At 44.9% G+C, this 14,429-nt stretch overlaps 1 protein-coding gene across 1 annotated transcript in view; it reads right to left on the reverse strand.

The window, feature by feature from the left end:
- The window catches only part of MAP1A (microtubule associated protein 1A), a 58,945-nt gene extending 45,058 nt beyond the window's left edge, over positions 1 to 13,887 (reverse strand). The window contains exons 1-2 of the mRNA XM_069866941.1: positions 13,771 to 13,887; positions 9,627 to 9,728 (exon numbers count right to left, since the gene is read on the reverse strand). The gene's annotated coding sequence lies outside the window, so the exon portion shown is untranslated. The remainder of the gene's footprint in view (positions 1 to 9,626; positions 9,729 to 13,770) is intronic.
- Positions 13,888 to 14,429: the final 542 nt, after the last annotated feature.

Consider the following 14,429-nt stretch of genomic DNA (forward strand, 5'->3'; position numbering starts at 1 on the left):
TCAAATAAAAAATGCCTCACCTTAAAAAGTTTGTATAACACAAAAACCCAAACAATAATTAAAACATTCTTTTGGTTTAAAATAAAAATAGGAGACTGTCTTCAGGCAGTGAATTTTTCTTTGCAGTAATCTTAAGCTTTCCAAAGCTTGAAGTCAGCAATCCACTTATTTGTTACGTTACTGCTTCACACAGGCTAGCAGAATAAAGCAAAAAATAAGAGAATAACAGATTAAACAGGGATCTGGTGGGGATCCTCTGCAGTAGCACATCCACCTAGCAAGAGATTGGGAAAAGCTGATTGCTTTTGCACACAATCCCCTAAACTTTCCAAATCGAGCAGCAAGGCATTCCATTGCACAAAACAGGGTGAAAACAAGTTGGTGCTCCAAAAGAAAGTTGCCTCTAGACACCAGCCCTTAACAATCCACATTAATTCCACTTCAGAATTTACGATTTTCTAGCACAAAGGCTATTAGAAATTCTCAGTATCAAAGCAAGCTTGTCATTACAGATTCACCAGGAAAGAAGCAACACCAGATCAGGAAAGGAAAACAGTGCCTCCAGTCTGCAGTTCCAAGTTCTTACAAAGGGAGGAAAAAGGCACACATTCTAGCAATGCCATGGTTAACAGGGCAAGGCAAACTCCTGGAGCAGAGCCAGTCTGACTGAGGGACATCTGTTTTCTAAGGAGGTAGGAATTATGGCATTAAAACTACAATAGCACATGACAACAATTAATCTCATGGCAAAATAGGATTAACAGGCTCCTTCCATGCTGTTTTTCACTCTTCTGAAGCTGCACCTTGTGGAAGACTGTTTCCTGACATAACAGCGAAGATCCTAGATGGGATCATTTTAGGGGGGATTCTGCTCCATGCCTGTGCCCAAGCTGGAAGCAGCAGAGTCACCTTCTCAAGCTGAGGTCCTGCCCCACCTCAGAGCGGTGCACGCACACCCAATGTGCCAGGATGCGAAGGTGATGGCAGAGCCCTTTGCTCTTGAGCCTCACACATGGATGCTGCCAGTTGCTCTGCTCCGCCGGAGCACAGAAAGAAAGTACACACTGGCTGACTGCAAGGGAAAAGGCTTTCCAGTTCATGAAACCACCCTGGGAAGTACTGCAGAAACTGACAACCAGACCTCCCTGCATGGATTTCTGAGCAGTAATGGCTTGGCTGGCCAGCCCGGGGCCCTCAGCCCCAGGGAGAGCCTGGCACTGGAACACCCAAAGCCATTTACCTCCAACTGCTCAAGTGCAACAGTAACTGAGAGCTGCTGGTCAGAGACTCTCCTCAAGCCCACATCAATACCAGGGATTCTTTAAAAGCAAAGGAAGAGAACTGCATTCATAGCACAGTAGAGGGAAGCAGACCAAGAAATCGGTCAGAAAATTATATGCAGCTGTTGAAACTGTCACATGTTAAAGATTATTTTCCTACTTAATCCTCCTTTCCCTTTGCTCATCTTATTTGTCTCAGCAAGGTCCCATTGACAAGGATCGGAAAAGCCTGCTCTAAGCTACTGAAGCCAGGGGCACTAGAGGAGAAGCGTACAGAACCACAGTGAAATAATTACACACAAACAACACGTTAACAAGTCTTTTATTACTAATCTCGAGATATGACCAATGCTCGAATCCCAGCAACATTCATAAGAAAGTCACCCAGAGCTTGTATTAGCTTGTAAGAAGCATCCTCAGTTTCAACATCTCTGCTAAACACAGAACAGCACGAAGACTCCAAAAAAATCACGTATTAGAACTAGTCTTATTTAGGAGGTCACTGTCATCGCAGCTGCCATGCTTATAACACACACCCGGCCACCAAGAGAACACTGCCTTTGTCAAGCTAAGTAAATGCCACTGTAACACTGTAAAACAACAAAACCACCCCTAACACAAAACAGCAACCCTCCCCCCAAGCTACTCTGTATGAAACTACTGTGATGAACAACATGAAATAATTACCAGAACACTGTTTAAAGAACTCTTCTACGTCAGAGACCCTCCATGAACTGGTACCCAGCAGCTTTCAGTCACTAATTTTATAAGACAGAGAAAATGGTGTCTCCGACAGCCTTTGTTGTTTGTCTGCTGCATTCAGTGACAGCACATGCCCCCCCCGCCCCCTTTTTTTTTTTTTCTCAACAGGCTTACTCAGAGCTACTGAACACTTCTTATTTAAAAAAAATAAAAATAAACAGCTTATAAAAAAGTAGAGATAAGAGAATGAGGCCAGACAGTCAATGAAAGAAAAGAAAATGCTATTCTAGACACAAAATAAAGAACTAAAATGGGCTATGCACTGAAAGATGACAGGTGTCTGCTGAGAAAAAAAAAATCTTACATAAGTTGCTAAAAACAGTGTCTGCAACCCTTGAAATGCCCAAGTTGTCAGAACAATGAAACTAGGTGTTCAAAGTCGTAAAAGACTGTGATTTGCACGCTCGGATGCCGAGTCCTAGTGGCCACTCCAGCCCCTAGAGCACAGGCTGGTAGCAACTGACTGCAGCCAGATTTTATGGAAGCCAGGCACATTCCAGAGGGTGCTGAAGTGTGGAGCACAGGTAGAAGAGTTTATTTTGTGGTGATGTCACTCATGAACAACAGCTGAGGAGAACTAGAAATCTTATTTTCAACTGCTACAAGAAGACATATAAGCACCACGCCATACACAAGGCCCATGGTTCTAGACAGGCAGTGACACTGAGCCTTCAATAATCAAGGAATCCACTGTTTTGCTCAAGTTCTTATGTGATGGACCTTGTTCAAAGGAGAATTTTTTTCCTTCTTTAGAAGTACAACTTTGTGTACTCCCCATTATCTTTACAAGGGTAAAAGATGATCTAGGATAGCACTGCCTGCTGTGGCTGCTTATGAAGATAAAGTGATGTGCCTAGCAACTAAGGCTGATAATCAAAATGATTAAGAGGTTTGAACAATAGCATTATCATAAGAGCCTTAGAAGCCAGAGCCCTTCAATTTAGAAAGGAATAGGGCTGAGGGTGTGAAATGCAATCAACGCTTATTAAAACAAAAATAAAAATCAAAGCTAGCAGATCAGGTCATTAGTCACCAAATTCTAAGATGTTAGAGGCTAGAGAGCACTCAGTTAAGTTTAATCAACTTAAAACCAAAGAGGAATTTCTTCTTTAGATAGCAGTCAGTGAATGTCAGGAACTTGTTGCTATGCATAACCATGGAGGCAGGCAGAATTTGTAAACTCAAGAGGGATTAAACAACTTCTTCTAAAAAGAGTTGGCCTTTAACATCCCTTACACAAGCATTACACATAGCGGGGGGACGTGTAAGGAGGAGGAAAAGGGCATTCAAACATAGCTGGGCTCACACGCTTCGTGTACCTAGTTGCTAGTTCTGGAGACAGAATATTGGGCAAGACAGACCCCTGATCTGATTCAGCAAGGCATTTCCTTTGATCGTATTTGCTTTCAAAAAGCTAAAGAGTTTTCACATTACTATTCAGCAGCGGAGCTTAACAGACTCAGAGCTTTGATGAAAAACTGATTTCCCAGGAATGATGCTTTGCCTGAATAGATCCCATATTATTTTACTGAAGCCTCAGCAGTATCAAACATAGAGCAAACATGCACAGAAGTGTCAGTTGCAGAGGGATGGTTTTATGCTTACGTGAATTGTGGAGCGAGAGAAGCACTGATTGCCCTTTCAGACAGTAATCGACATTTGGAGAGAACAGCAGGAAAGCAGGAAACTGATGTTTGATGAATCTTTCCTTAGCTGCCGTGCAAAATGGCTTATTGGAGCTCTGGTACTTATCTACCCAAACAGCCTTTTGGGCATCACAGCGAGAACCATAGCGTGTACATTTTGAACAAAGGAACATTTTGAAATGCACAGAAGGAAAACAAAGATTAATCTTGATCACTTCCTAGCCTGTCCTGCCAGAGAAGGACCAGTGAATTGCCTTGAAATGCATAAAATGCAGTTCAATATTATTGTCAAAGACAACTCTGAGGATGTGTAGCTTCCAGAGGAACACTATTAGTGTTAAAAACGTTGGTTAAAAGTGGCAAAAGCAGCATTTTTCAATAAAGGTATATGTGATATTACAAGTTTTTGCTTTTCTGCTCCCTCTTGTTTTAAAACTTAGAATTGCAGGTTCAATAGAGCCAGAAATACGCAGTAAATACTTCTGTATTTGGATGAAATTACAAATATAAGAGACAATGAAATTATTTCTGTTTTAAGAGTAACAGAGGTGGGAGATTGCAGTAATCAGAACAAATCTATACAAACAGATAATTTCTGTACAAGATCTAAGAGACTCACTAAGTGTCTCTCAGCTTCCAATCTGAGCTCCAGACCTCTGGCATTTAAGATCTAGGAGACTGGAAAACCCATCAGCAGTAAAAATTCAAATAGAACACAAAACGAATGCCAGTCAGCACAGCACTACAGGAAACATGACATAACTTCTTAATAAAAGCCAAATAAGCTTATCAAAATCTCAAAGGCTGTATTGGTACAGTGTATTATTCCATAAGGCATGTCATATGAGCCTGCCCCAGGACTCATGCTGTTCACCATATTCGTTGGCAACCTGAAAAGGAGGAAAGCAGACCTGCAGCAGCATTCATGGGTAACAGCAAGTTATTCATGGCTGAGAAGGAACTACTGAGTGAGATTTCACAATGCTGAGTTTCATTTACCATGGTATTTATCAGTATAAATCACACATGAAGTCATATTAATGATGGCTAACTACAGCTAACTGCTAACAGTGGGGAGAGCACCTTTGGTGAACAGCTACATTAAAATCAGGAAAAGAAAACAAATCTTGGGAAAGTGTGTAAATACTTTTCAAGTGCCTCGCTTCAAACATTACGCACTTCTGATTCCAGCATCTCAAAAAGGCAGATCTGGAAGACATCAATAAAACAAGAGAGATGAAAGGTATGAATTAGTTTCCCTGTAAGGAACCATTAGGTAAGCCAGCCCTCTTCCATCTGGAGAAAAAATGAGAAAGAAAATATGCCAAATTACAACACAACCATATTGGACAAGAACTGTCTGGTGTAGGAAGCTACATCAAAATAAGACCAGACAGGAATGAAGATCCAAGGAAATGAGATGCTGCAGGTTTCTTCTATCACCAACCTGTTGTATCTCTTGCCAGGTTTTTTACTCCTTGTAGGGAAAGATTGAAAAACCGCATAGAAGTTGAATGCGCTGAGTGTTACTGAACACACAGAAAACACTTCTCCCTGAGCTGGAGAGAGATGAGTTAGGGTAGTACAGGGAGAAGGTGTTTTATGTGCTCATCTTACATTCTGGTCCACACATTCATTTTTTGTCACTGTGCTGGGGGTTCTTTTTCCTTGAACCAGCACAACCACCTCCTCTAACACACAGCATTCTTACAGAACAGATGTGCTCACAGAACTTGGGAGTAACCGATTGCAGCATGTCTCGCTGCAAGTCCCACAGAGATATTCTTTACTAGTTATCCAGGAGAAAAATCTAAAGCTGTTTGTGACAGAATACAGTCAAAAAAGACCAATGCCTGGGATTGCTGCAGCCACATGTAGCAATGAGAAACATGGGCTACACCTACAGCATAGGAAACTGTTCAGGGGATCTGTGAGGTCATGCTCAGTGCCATTATTATGAGACCAAACACAAATCTCAAGTACTTCAAGGAAGAAGCACACAAACTGACAAGTGCTTGCTTCTACATTTCATTAACAACATTATGGTGGAAGACCACTGGTGCAGGAGAGTTAATGGCTTGAGGACTAGAAGTCACATCTTAAAGTTCAAAGAATGATGACTGTATTTGTGGGGAAAAAAAAAAAAAAGATGTTAACCTCTGAGTTTTCTTTTTTACTACCTAAACATGCAAATTTAGCAAAGTGCTGAACAAAATCCACCATTGGATGATCTGTGTAAACAGAGGTCTCTCTAGCAAGAGACCACAGCTGTGAGGAACGCACACTTTCACTGTAATGTAACGTTCACGAGCAATTGGTCTTTTGCCTCTTATCTAGAGCAGCTTTTGCTTCAGCACACAAACTTGTCATCTGTGCTATGTGGGAGCTATCATTTGAATAAACAAGGCAGCTTTTTTCACTATGATACACTTAAGATTGAAAACTAACTAAGCAATGTAGTGGAAAAAAGTACATGGCACAAGCTGGCACTCAAAGCCATTCCAAGTTCCAGGAAGAAGATTAGTTGCTTGTACAAGTAAAAGCATTAACCTATGAGATATTTGCTACTGCAAAAGAAGGATCAAAAGCAGACTTTGAATCATAGAATGCTTTGAGTTGGAAAGGACCTTAAAGATCATCCAATTCCAACCCCCCTGCCATGGGCAGGGACACCTCCCACTGGATCAGGCTGCCCAAGCCCCATCCAACCTGGCCTTGAACACCTCCAGGGATGGGGCAGCCACAGCTTCCCTGGGCAACCTGGGCCAGGGCCTCACCACCTTCATTGTGAAGAATTTGATCCTTATGTCTAGTCTAAATCTATCTCTCTCCAATTTAAAGCTGTTCCCCCTCCTCGTATCAGTCCATGTCTTTGTAAAAACTCCCTCAACAGCTTTCTTACAGGCCCTTCAGGTACTGGAAGGTCCTCATAAGGTCTCCTCGCAGCCTTCTCTTCTCCAGGCTGAACAACCCCAACTCACTCAGCCTGCCCTCATATGGAAGGTGCTCTAGCCCTCCGATCATCCTTGTAGCCGTCCTCTGGACCTGCCCCAACAGTTCACATCCTTCTTGTGTTAAGGATTCCCAAGCTGGATACAATACTCCAGGTGAGGTCTCACAAGAGGAACAGTGGGGCAGAATCCCCTCCCTCAACCTGCTGGCCACACTTTTTTTGATGCAACCCAGGACATTGTTGGCGTTCAGGGCTGCGAACGCACATTGCCAGCTCATCTTGAGCTCCTTGTCAATCAGCCCCCCAAGTCCTCCATCCTGTATTGAAACCGCAGATTGCCCCACCAACCCAGGTGTAGAACCTTGCGCTTGACCTTGTTGAACCTCATGAGGCTTTGAGACCATGATATGCATAGTGTTTTACCTTTGCTTCTCATCTTTTACTTGTCTGTAACTTCACACAACCTGATTTGTGCCACTTGTAAAACCCCTTGTTCTTTAACTGGTGCAGAGTCGAGTTCATAGTCACACAGAACTGGAAAGGACCTTGAAAGATCATCTGGTCCAACATTCCACAGAAAAGGGAACACAGATGACATTATCCAGCACCCACTGACTGTTCCTGCTGCAAAAGTTTTTTCTACCTTGATTTAAAACCTCTCCCAGTGCAACTTGTACTCATCACCCCTTGTGAAGAGAAAGACCCCACCATCCTCTTCATAGCTGCCCATAAGTTCTGGGAAGTCAATAAAATCAAATTCTCCTAGCTTGAGTTAATAACATTCTAGAAGCTCTCGTCCAAAAAGACACAGCTGCCTTCAGGAACTGTAATGCAACTTTGCTACATCCTCAGCAGGCAGTGGCGGACAGGTGAATAGAAATCCTTCATTGGTGCTGTTTGCTTCTATACTGAATTCCTCCTTCTGTTCTGCCTCATTCAGGATACAATGGCTTGAAATATGTCTCGAGCATTCTGCAACAGACTAACTTTAAGGTTAGAAGGGACAGTAAAGTACCCCCTGTTTTGGTTCTTCTATCCAGTAGCCCCCACCCCCAACCAGATCTCTTTCAAATATACATCCAATTTCCTTCCCAAACCACACACGCTTCTTGCCAAAGGATGTTCTGGAGATAAATTCTATGGCTACACTATTGGTTGAATGTGCAGCCATATCACCATACTTTCTTTTGAACATGACTTCCATGGCTTTCATTTAATTCCCCCCAGTTCTTGTTCATCTCATTAGTCAGTTCTTTTCCAAACTGAAGCATCTCAGCTTACTTGATCAGTTCTTGAAAGAAAGCTACTCCAGACCTCAGACCATCCTCATTACCCCTCTGTCCTCCACTGCAATTCCCCTACAGGAGAAATAAGGACCAAAATGGTATATTACTCAAGATCTGGGATCCAATACAGTGTCATGATGCTCCCTGTTTTGTTCTTGATTCTTACCTGATAATTCCTAACATTTTACCCACTTTGTTTGCTGCCAGCCACTGAGTTGATGTTTCCATGAACTGAACCTTAACCACAGGATATTAGCTCCTCCATGGTAATGGTCAGATCAAAACACACCGTTTTTTTAATCTTAAAGCTACATTTGGGGGTTTCTTTTGCATATGAGCATTTACCTTACACAGCTTAAATTCTTCAGATGGGACTTAGCATTACTGAGTCCTGAGTGACTCTGGATTATCAAACTTGTCTCACTGCTCACCCTTTCATATTTAACCATCCTTCTCTCCTGCATACCAAAGCCTGGCTCCCAATTCTAAGGCTTCCTTAAACTACATAGACAAAACATTGTTATCTGGTAGACTAAATAACTCATTTATGTTTGCTGATCTCTTTAAAGAGCATCAAGACATTTGAAAAGTAGGACTTCCCTTTGCAGAACCAAAGCTGACTTTTGCCAGGTAGACACTAGTTCTGCCTTTTATTATAACTACTGCTGTTTGGCCCAGTAGACCTAGCAGTTGGTTAACAGACCTGCAGTTCCCCACATTTCTTCTCGAACCCTCCCGATAGACTGGCATCGCATTTATCACCCTTTGCTGCTCTGGAACCAAGCAAGCAATGTGTGAGGGATCCCTGTTGCTAATGTTAATCCAGATATTTCAACCCTGAGTTATAAGAACTCTTGTGCAAATGTTATACTCACAGTGACTTTGAGTGCTTAGTCTACTTGCACCATAGACAGTTGCAGTTGCAGCAGTGTTTCAACTGATGGTTTCATACAGTTTTTTACTCCTGCAAGCATCTGCATATATATATACACACTGCTTTGCAAGGAAGGAGATGTTCTACCCCCACGTAAAAAGTCACAGGAGAGTTAAGAGACCTCTCAAATCAGTGGCACTTTTAAGAAGAATCCATGCACCTTCTTTCACAGCTATCCATTAGGAGAACAGCTCCTCCAACTGGAAAGTATATTCACTTTTGCCAGAGCTTCTAAATAACAGTGAGCTATAAGACAGTCTCACGTAAAAAAAGATTTTGCAAGTGTCATCTGTACCTACTATAGAAACTTTAAACATACAGTTCTTAAAAGTATTCAACAACCTAACAAAGTTCAAACTTTTCACCAGCTAAGCAAGCAGATTGTACCTCTGTTAATGTCATTTTTATTACATTTATTGCTACCTTTGGAAAAGGGAGATAGGTCTTCAAAAAAGGGATTCTGAAAGTAATTTGACTGGTCTTATGCACTGCTTGCAACACATTGTTTATACAAAAGCACATTCTAAAACCTGAATGAAAAGATAAATAATAGTTTACAAAGTAAAACTGTATTGTGCCACCTGAATAATGAAGGCAGACACATTAACATACTAGCTTCACAGGTTTTTTAAACAGCACTTTTCTATTCACTGTATTCTCAGTAATTGAATTTGACATTCAAAACCACAGTTGGCTTTATTCTTTACTTTTTTTCAAAACCAAAAGAAAAGTCCAAAATTAATGCTGATAACCCAAAAAGCTGACCTTTGACTTCTGAAGAAAACTGAGCCAGATGTCTAGTTACAAAGAGTCGCAGTTGCTGATTCAGGTCACAGGACTGAATGTCAATGTTCCAAGAACGGATTCCTGCACAACAGAGGAAAAAGAATAGTGAGCTGTTATTACATTTACTCCAGAAATAGAACTGGAGATAGAGAAGTTAACAGGAACAGTAATGCTCTTCCAAAAGAGGATACATAGGATAGAGAAGAATTCTGAAGCAGAGGGCCAGAAGTCACTTACCTTCCAGAGAACACCTGCCCCTGAGGCACAGGCACCATGTAAGTCTTCATTCAACTAGGGCTTCACGAAGTGGAACAAACAAGCTATAAGGGACTGGGGTGACATAAGTTATATGCTGCCTACCCAAGGAAAGTTTTATACCTTACACATCATCCAACATTGATCACTAGTAGAGATGGTCTACTGGACAGGTGGTTAACCTACTGAACAGCTCGGACACCAGATGCTCTGCTCTTATAAACTGTGCATCCTCCAAGTCATAAAAGCCCCACCACAACTTGCTCTTCCTAATCACCCCTTCAAAGCCCCTGGTCCCACTGAGACCCTTTGATTTTGCTCTTTAATCTATATAATCTTTGTAAGCTAATCGCCTTCGTATCGCAGCAGGAAGCAGCATCCGCTCCCAGAGCAAGTGGCACCACGCCATGCTGAAGAAGTCACCTTCAGGCCTCAGTGTGGGCAGCTGTACACTCTGGGTGGCACCAAGCACTACAGACCACAGACCTTCACATCCCAGTAAGGAGCAGCCTCTCCTAGATGGTGTGATACTACATTGTGGCACCACAGACAAAACCGGGATATCATCTTGAATCACTGCCCAGCATCTTGTGTAGCTGCCTGGTGAAGGACAGATGGTGATGAACAATGCCACAGCCTTCTAAAGGTTAACTGAAACATGAATTTCAGCCCCACTGTTTACTGAGGGGTCCTCACTCTGAGTTCTTCCACCACCTTGTAGAGACAAGGCCCCTCTTGTATAAAACAAAGGCTTATGGCATCCAATATCTGCCTTCTTTCCAGTGAGGCATGTTGATTTGTCATGGAGATACCATTCCCAGTTTACTGCAGTTCTGGTTCTCCAGCACAGCAACTCCATGTTGTGCAACAGTTTCTGCTGGCCGCTGGTAGGAAACAGGACCTTCTAGGATACAAGCTCCAGCTTTCTACACATAACCAAGACAGTAAGCACTGCACCATGCGGCTCAGCAGCCTCAAGTAAAGCAATACAGCTTATTGATTACATGGCAGCCTGCACTGCTGAGTGCACAAGAAACACTCGGCACACCCTCTGAATGTCAGGGGGTTAAAGAAAAACCCAGCTCCCCAGCACCTTCGGTGTCACAGAACATCCATGCCTGTCAGGCTGGGTATGGAATAGGAACAAATGAAATGTGTAATAAGAGACAGAGGCAAGAAGGTGAACAAAATGTTTCCCTATGCTACTCTTGAAAAGCGTGATTGTTTAAATGAGAGTCCAATGCAAGTGCATCTTAATGCAGTGCTGATGAGCATGCTGACCCAGAGAGGAAGGCGGTGGCACTCTGCAGGGCAAATCCTGCTGACTCGAGCTGCTGTGTCACCGTCGTGGTGTCCTACTGCAGCAATAAATGCAGTCTGAGGTACTGCTACACCCCCAAGGATGCAGAAAGAGGAGAACCTCTTCCAGAGGAAGGAAAGGGAAGAGTGAAGTTATCTTCTCATCCTACAGTTTATTTAACATTTCCCCCCCCCGAGGTAGTCTGAAGTTACTCCTAATCCCTCCCCACTTGGTACAATCTCCATTTACCATCCCGTGGCACAGGGGCCAGAACACTGTCCTTGCTGATCAGAATCCTCTGTCTCCCGATACAGGAGTGCAGATTATGCCACAGCAGGGTTTCTGAACACCCATGTTCTGCACATATGCACAGCTTGGCAAAGGCACCACACAACAGTTTCCCATCTCTTTCCTTATGCCCTTGTGAGCTGTTTTATTTCCTACTGAGGTAACTGGCTCATAAGATTTGGAATTCCCCCATAGCACCAGACCTAGTCCTCTAGCTATTGTTTCAAAACCGAACAAAAGTCACACAGGAACAGAAAAATAAGACCAGTACTTATTGAACCGCATTTTAGAATAAGTGCTGCTCAGGCATCCCACAGGACACTATGGCATTGCATACTGATATTTGCTATTCCATTCTCTCAAAGCAAACTATGGGAGGAAGCACACTTTTTGGATCAGACAGAGCAAGAGATTTATTCACTGAAGAAATCTTTGTAGGTTTTGTGGGGTGGGGTTTTTTTTGGTTGGGTGTTTTTTTGGGTTTTTTTTGGCAGAGACAGGGCATCACAGCCAGCAGAACAAAGACACAAACCAAACCATTGCTTTCTCACCTTCAGAAAGCCCCATCTCAGTGTGCATTTAACAGCTGGGAACAACTTTGTTTGCCAGCTTTAATTGCTGGTTTTGTTGATCCGATTGTTACCAGAGTTTTAAACCCCCACCATACTTAAGAGTTGCAGAAAAAGGGTTTTCTGAAGGGCAGAAGCATTATTTACACAGCTTTGTTTCCTGAGGACATCATATCTTCTTCTCAGCAGCGATTCCACCCTCATACAAACCTCATATGAGCCCTCTCCAGCAAGCTGCCACTTCAAAAGTGAGAATCATCCTATGTGCACGATTTCCACATTTCTTGAACAGCCTGAATAGCTGCCTCCAACAAGAGGACATGCTGTCTGGTGATAGATCAAGACTCTGGTGCCATTTTACCTATTCTTACTCTATCAATCTTCCAATCTGCAGATCAGGGTCTATTTTGAGAAGAGGTCATTCTCCAATTTCAGTAGGGAAAACTCTTCCAAGACTTGCTGGAGGCCCTTCGTCAGGTCAGTGATAGAGGAAGGTCCAAAACCCACGTTTAGCTCCCTCAGCGCTTCCCTTCCACTGTTAGTAAGTCGCCAATACTGCTTGAACAGCTTTCCTGCAAAGAAGCATCTTCTGGCAGAATTCCAGGATGTTCCCGGTTGGACAGAACAAACTGCAGAACTTATTTCTACTGCGGCAGTTACAAATGGCAAAACTGCCATTTATTTTTCTCTCTCCAGTGGAAATTCCCATGTTATGTACATACTGCCGCAGAATCAAAGAGTAAGATCCATTAGTTTACAGTCTGATCAGCCGCTCTTTCAAGGATTCAGATAACCGATAAGGACGCAGGTTGGCACACCAGTTCAGTGATGTGCCAAGCAAAGACGATCACCCTGCTGTGCAGAAAGCAGGATCAGCCCCTTCAAAGAGGGGCTTTCAGAGGCCAGATGGTCACAATCTGACCTACCCCTAGGGAATAAAGCCATCCCTTGGGAAAGAGAACAAAATCCTGCTCTCAAAGTAGCTAGTGAGGGGCTGCCAGAAAAGACGGATGGAAAAGGCCCTGAAGTGAAGAAACTGGACAAGATTTGACATCCATGATTTTACACCCACACCCACAGAAATCGCACTGTCCATCTGTTCCTGTTGATGCTCAAAAGGAAAACAGTCACAGAACAACCTCCAAATAACAGTCAGGCCAGCAGCTACAACCGTTGTCCCTGCCACCTCTTAAAGTAGGGTGTTTGGGAAAATAGGGGGCAGGAGGGGAAGGAGTACAGCAAAGCCAAGAGGCTGTTCCGGCATCTCAGAGGGGCACTCGGCTGCTCCTGGGAAGAGGGACCCCCTTACCGCCCTGACCTGCCTGACAACCTCTCCTTTTTCTTCTTCGGGGCCACAAGAACCTGCCCCAAAGCGAGAGGCACCATCTCACCGCCTCCCTTCCTCTGGTTTTTAAACAGCCTGCACCTGCGACACACAGACCTTCGCAGGGCCAAGGCCCTGCTCCTCGCCGAACCCCTCGGTGCCCGCAGCCCCTCAGCCGAACCCCTCGGTGCCCGCAGCCCCGCTCCTCGCCGAACCCCTCGGTGCCCGCAGCCCCGCTCCTCGCCGAACCCCTCGGTGCCCGCAGCCCCTCAGCCGAACCCCTCGGTGCCCGCAGCCCCGCTCCTCGCCGACTCCTCACCGCCCCCCACCCCTCGCCCACCCCCGGCCGCCCCCGCCGCCGCAGCCCTGCTGGCCGCCGCCCCTCACCGCGCTCCAGGGCGTCCCGCAGCGCCCCCCGCTCCGGTTCCGAGGCGATGGCGCCGAGCACGGCCAGCAGCGCGTGCCGCCGCCGCCCGCCCGGGGCCCAGGGCGCGGCCGTCTCCGTGGCGACCGGCTCCATGGCAACAACGACGACGACGCCACCGGCGGCCGCTGCTGCAGCGCGCGCGCGGGGAGGGGGAGGGACCGGCGCGCGGCTCTTAAAGCGGCCCCGAGCCCCGCCCCGATTGGCCGAGCCGGCACGTGGGCTCGCGCGACTGCGGCGCGCGCTGAGGGGCGTGGCCTCCACCGCCCCCGGCCTCGCCCCCGGCGCCCCCGGGTCCCCCTGCCCCCCCCGCCGGAGTTTTTCCCCAGTTTCAGATCTTTAATCAAAAGATGCTCCAGCTCCAGCTCTCAACAGATTATTCCGGGAATGATGCAGCGTATAGGTCTCTTTCACATTTAATTTGGGTGACACCACATGATGGTCTTTATGATCATCAGGCTACGATCTCTATGAAACAGATCTCCTAAACAGAGAATTTGTGCATCCATAGAGTTTCATTTATTTCTGTGGGCTGGAACCTGTGCAGCAGCATCCAGTTTGCCTCGAGGGATTGCACTGAAGCAGAATAAAGCAATAAACCTTCAAACAAACACCAGTGTGC

Source organism: Phaenicophaeus curvirostris, chromosome 12, assembly GCF_032191515.1.
Source record: "Phaenicophaeus curvirostris isolate KB17595 chromosome 12, BPBGC_Pcur_1.0, whole genome shotgun sequence".
NCBI lineage: Eukaryota > Metazoa > Chordata > Aves > Cuculiformes > Cuculidae > Phaenicophaeus > Phaenicophaeus curvirostris.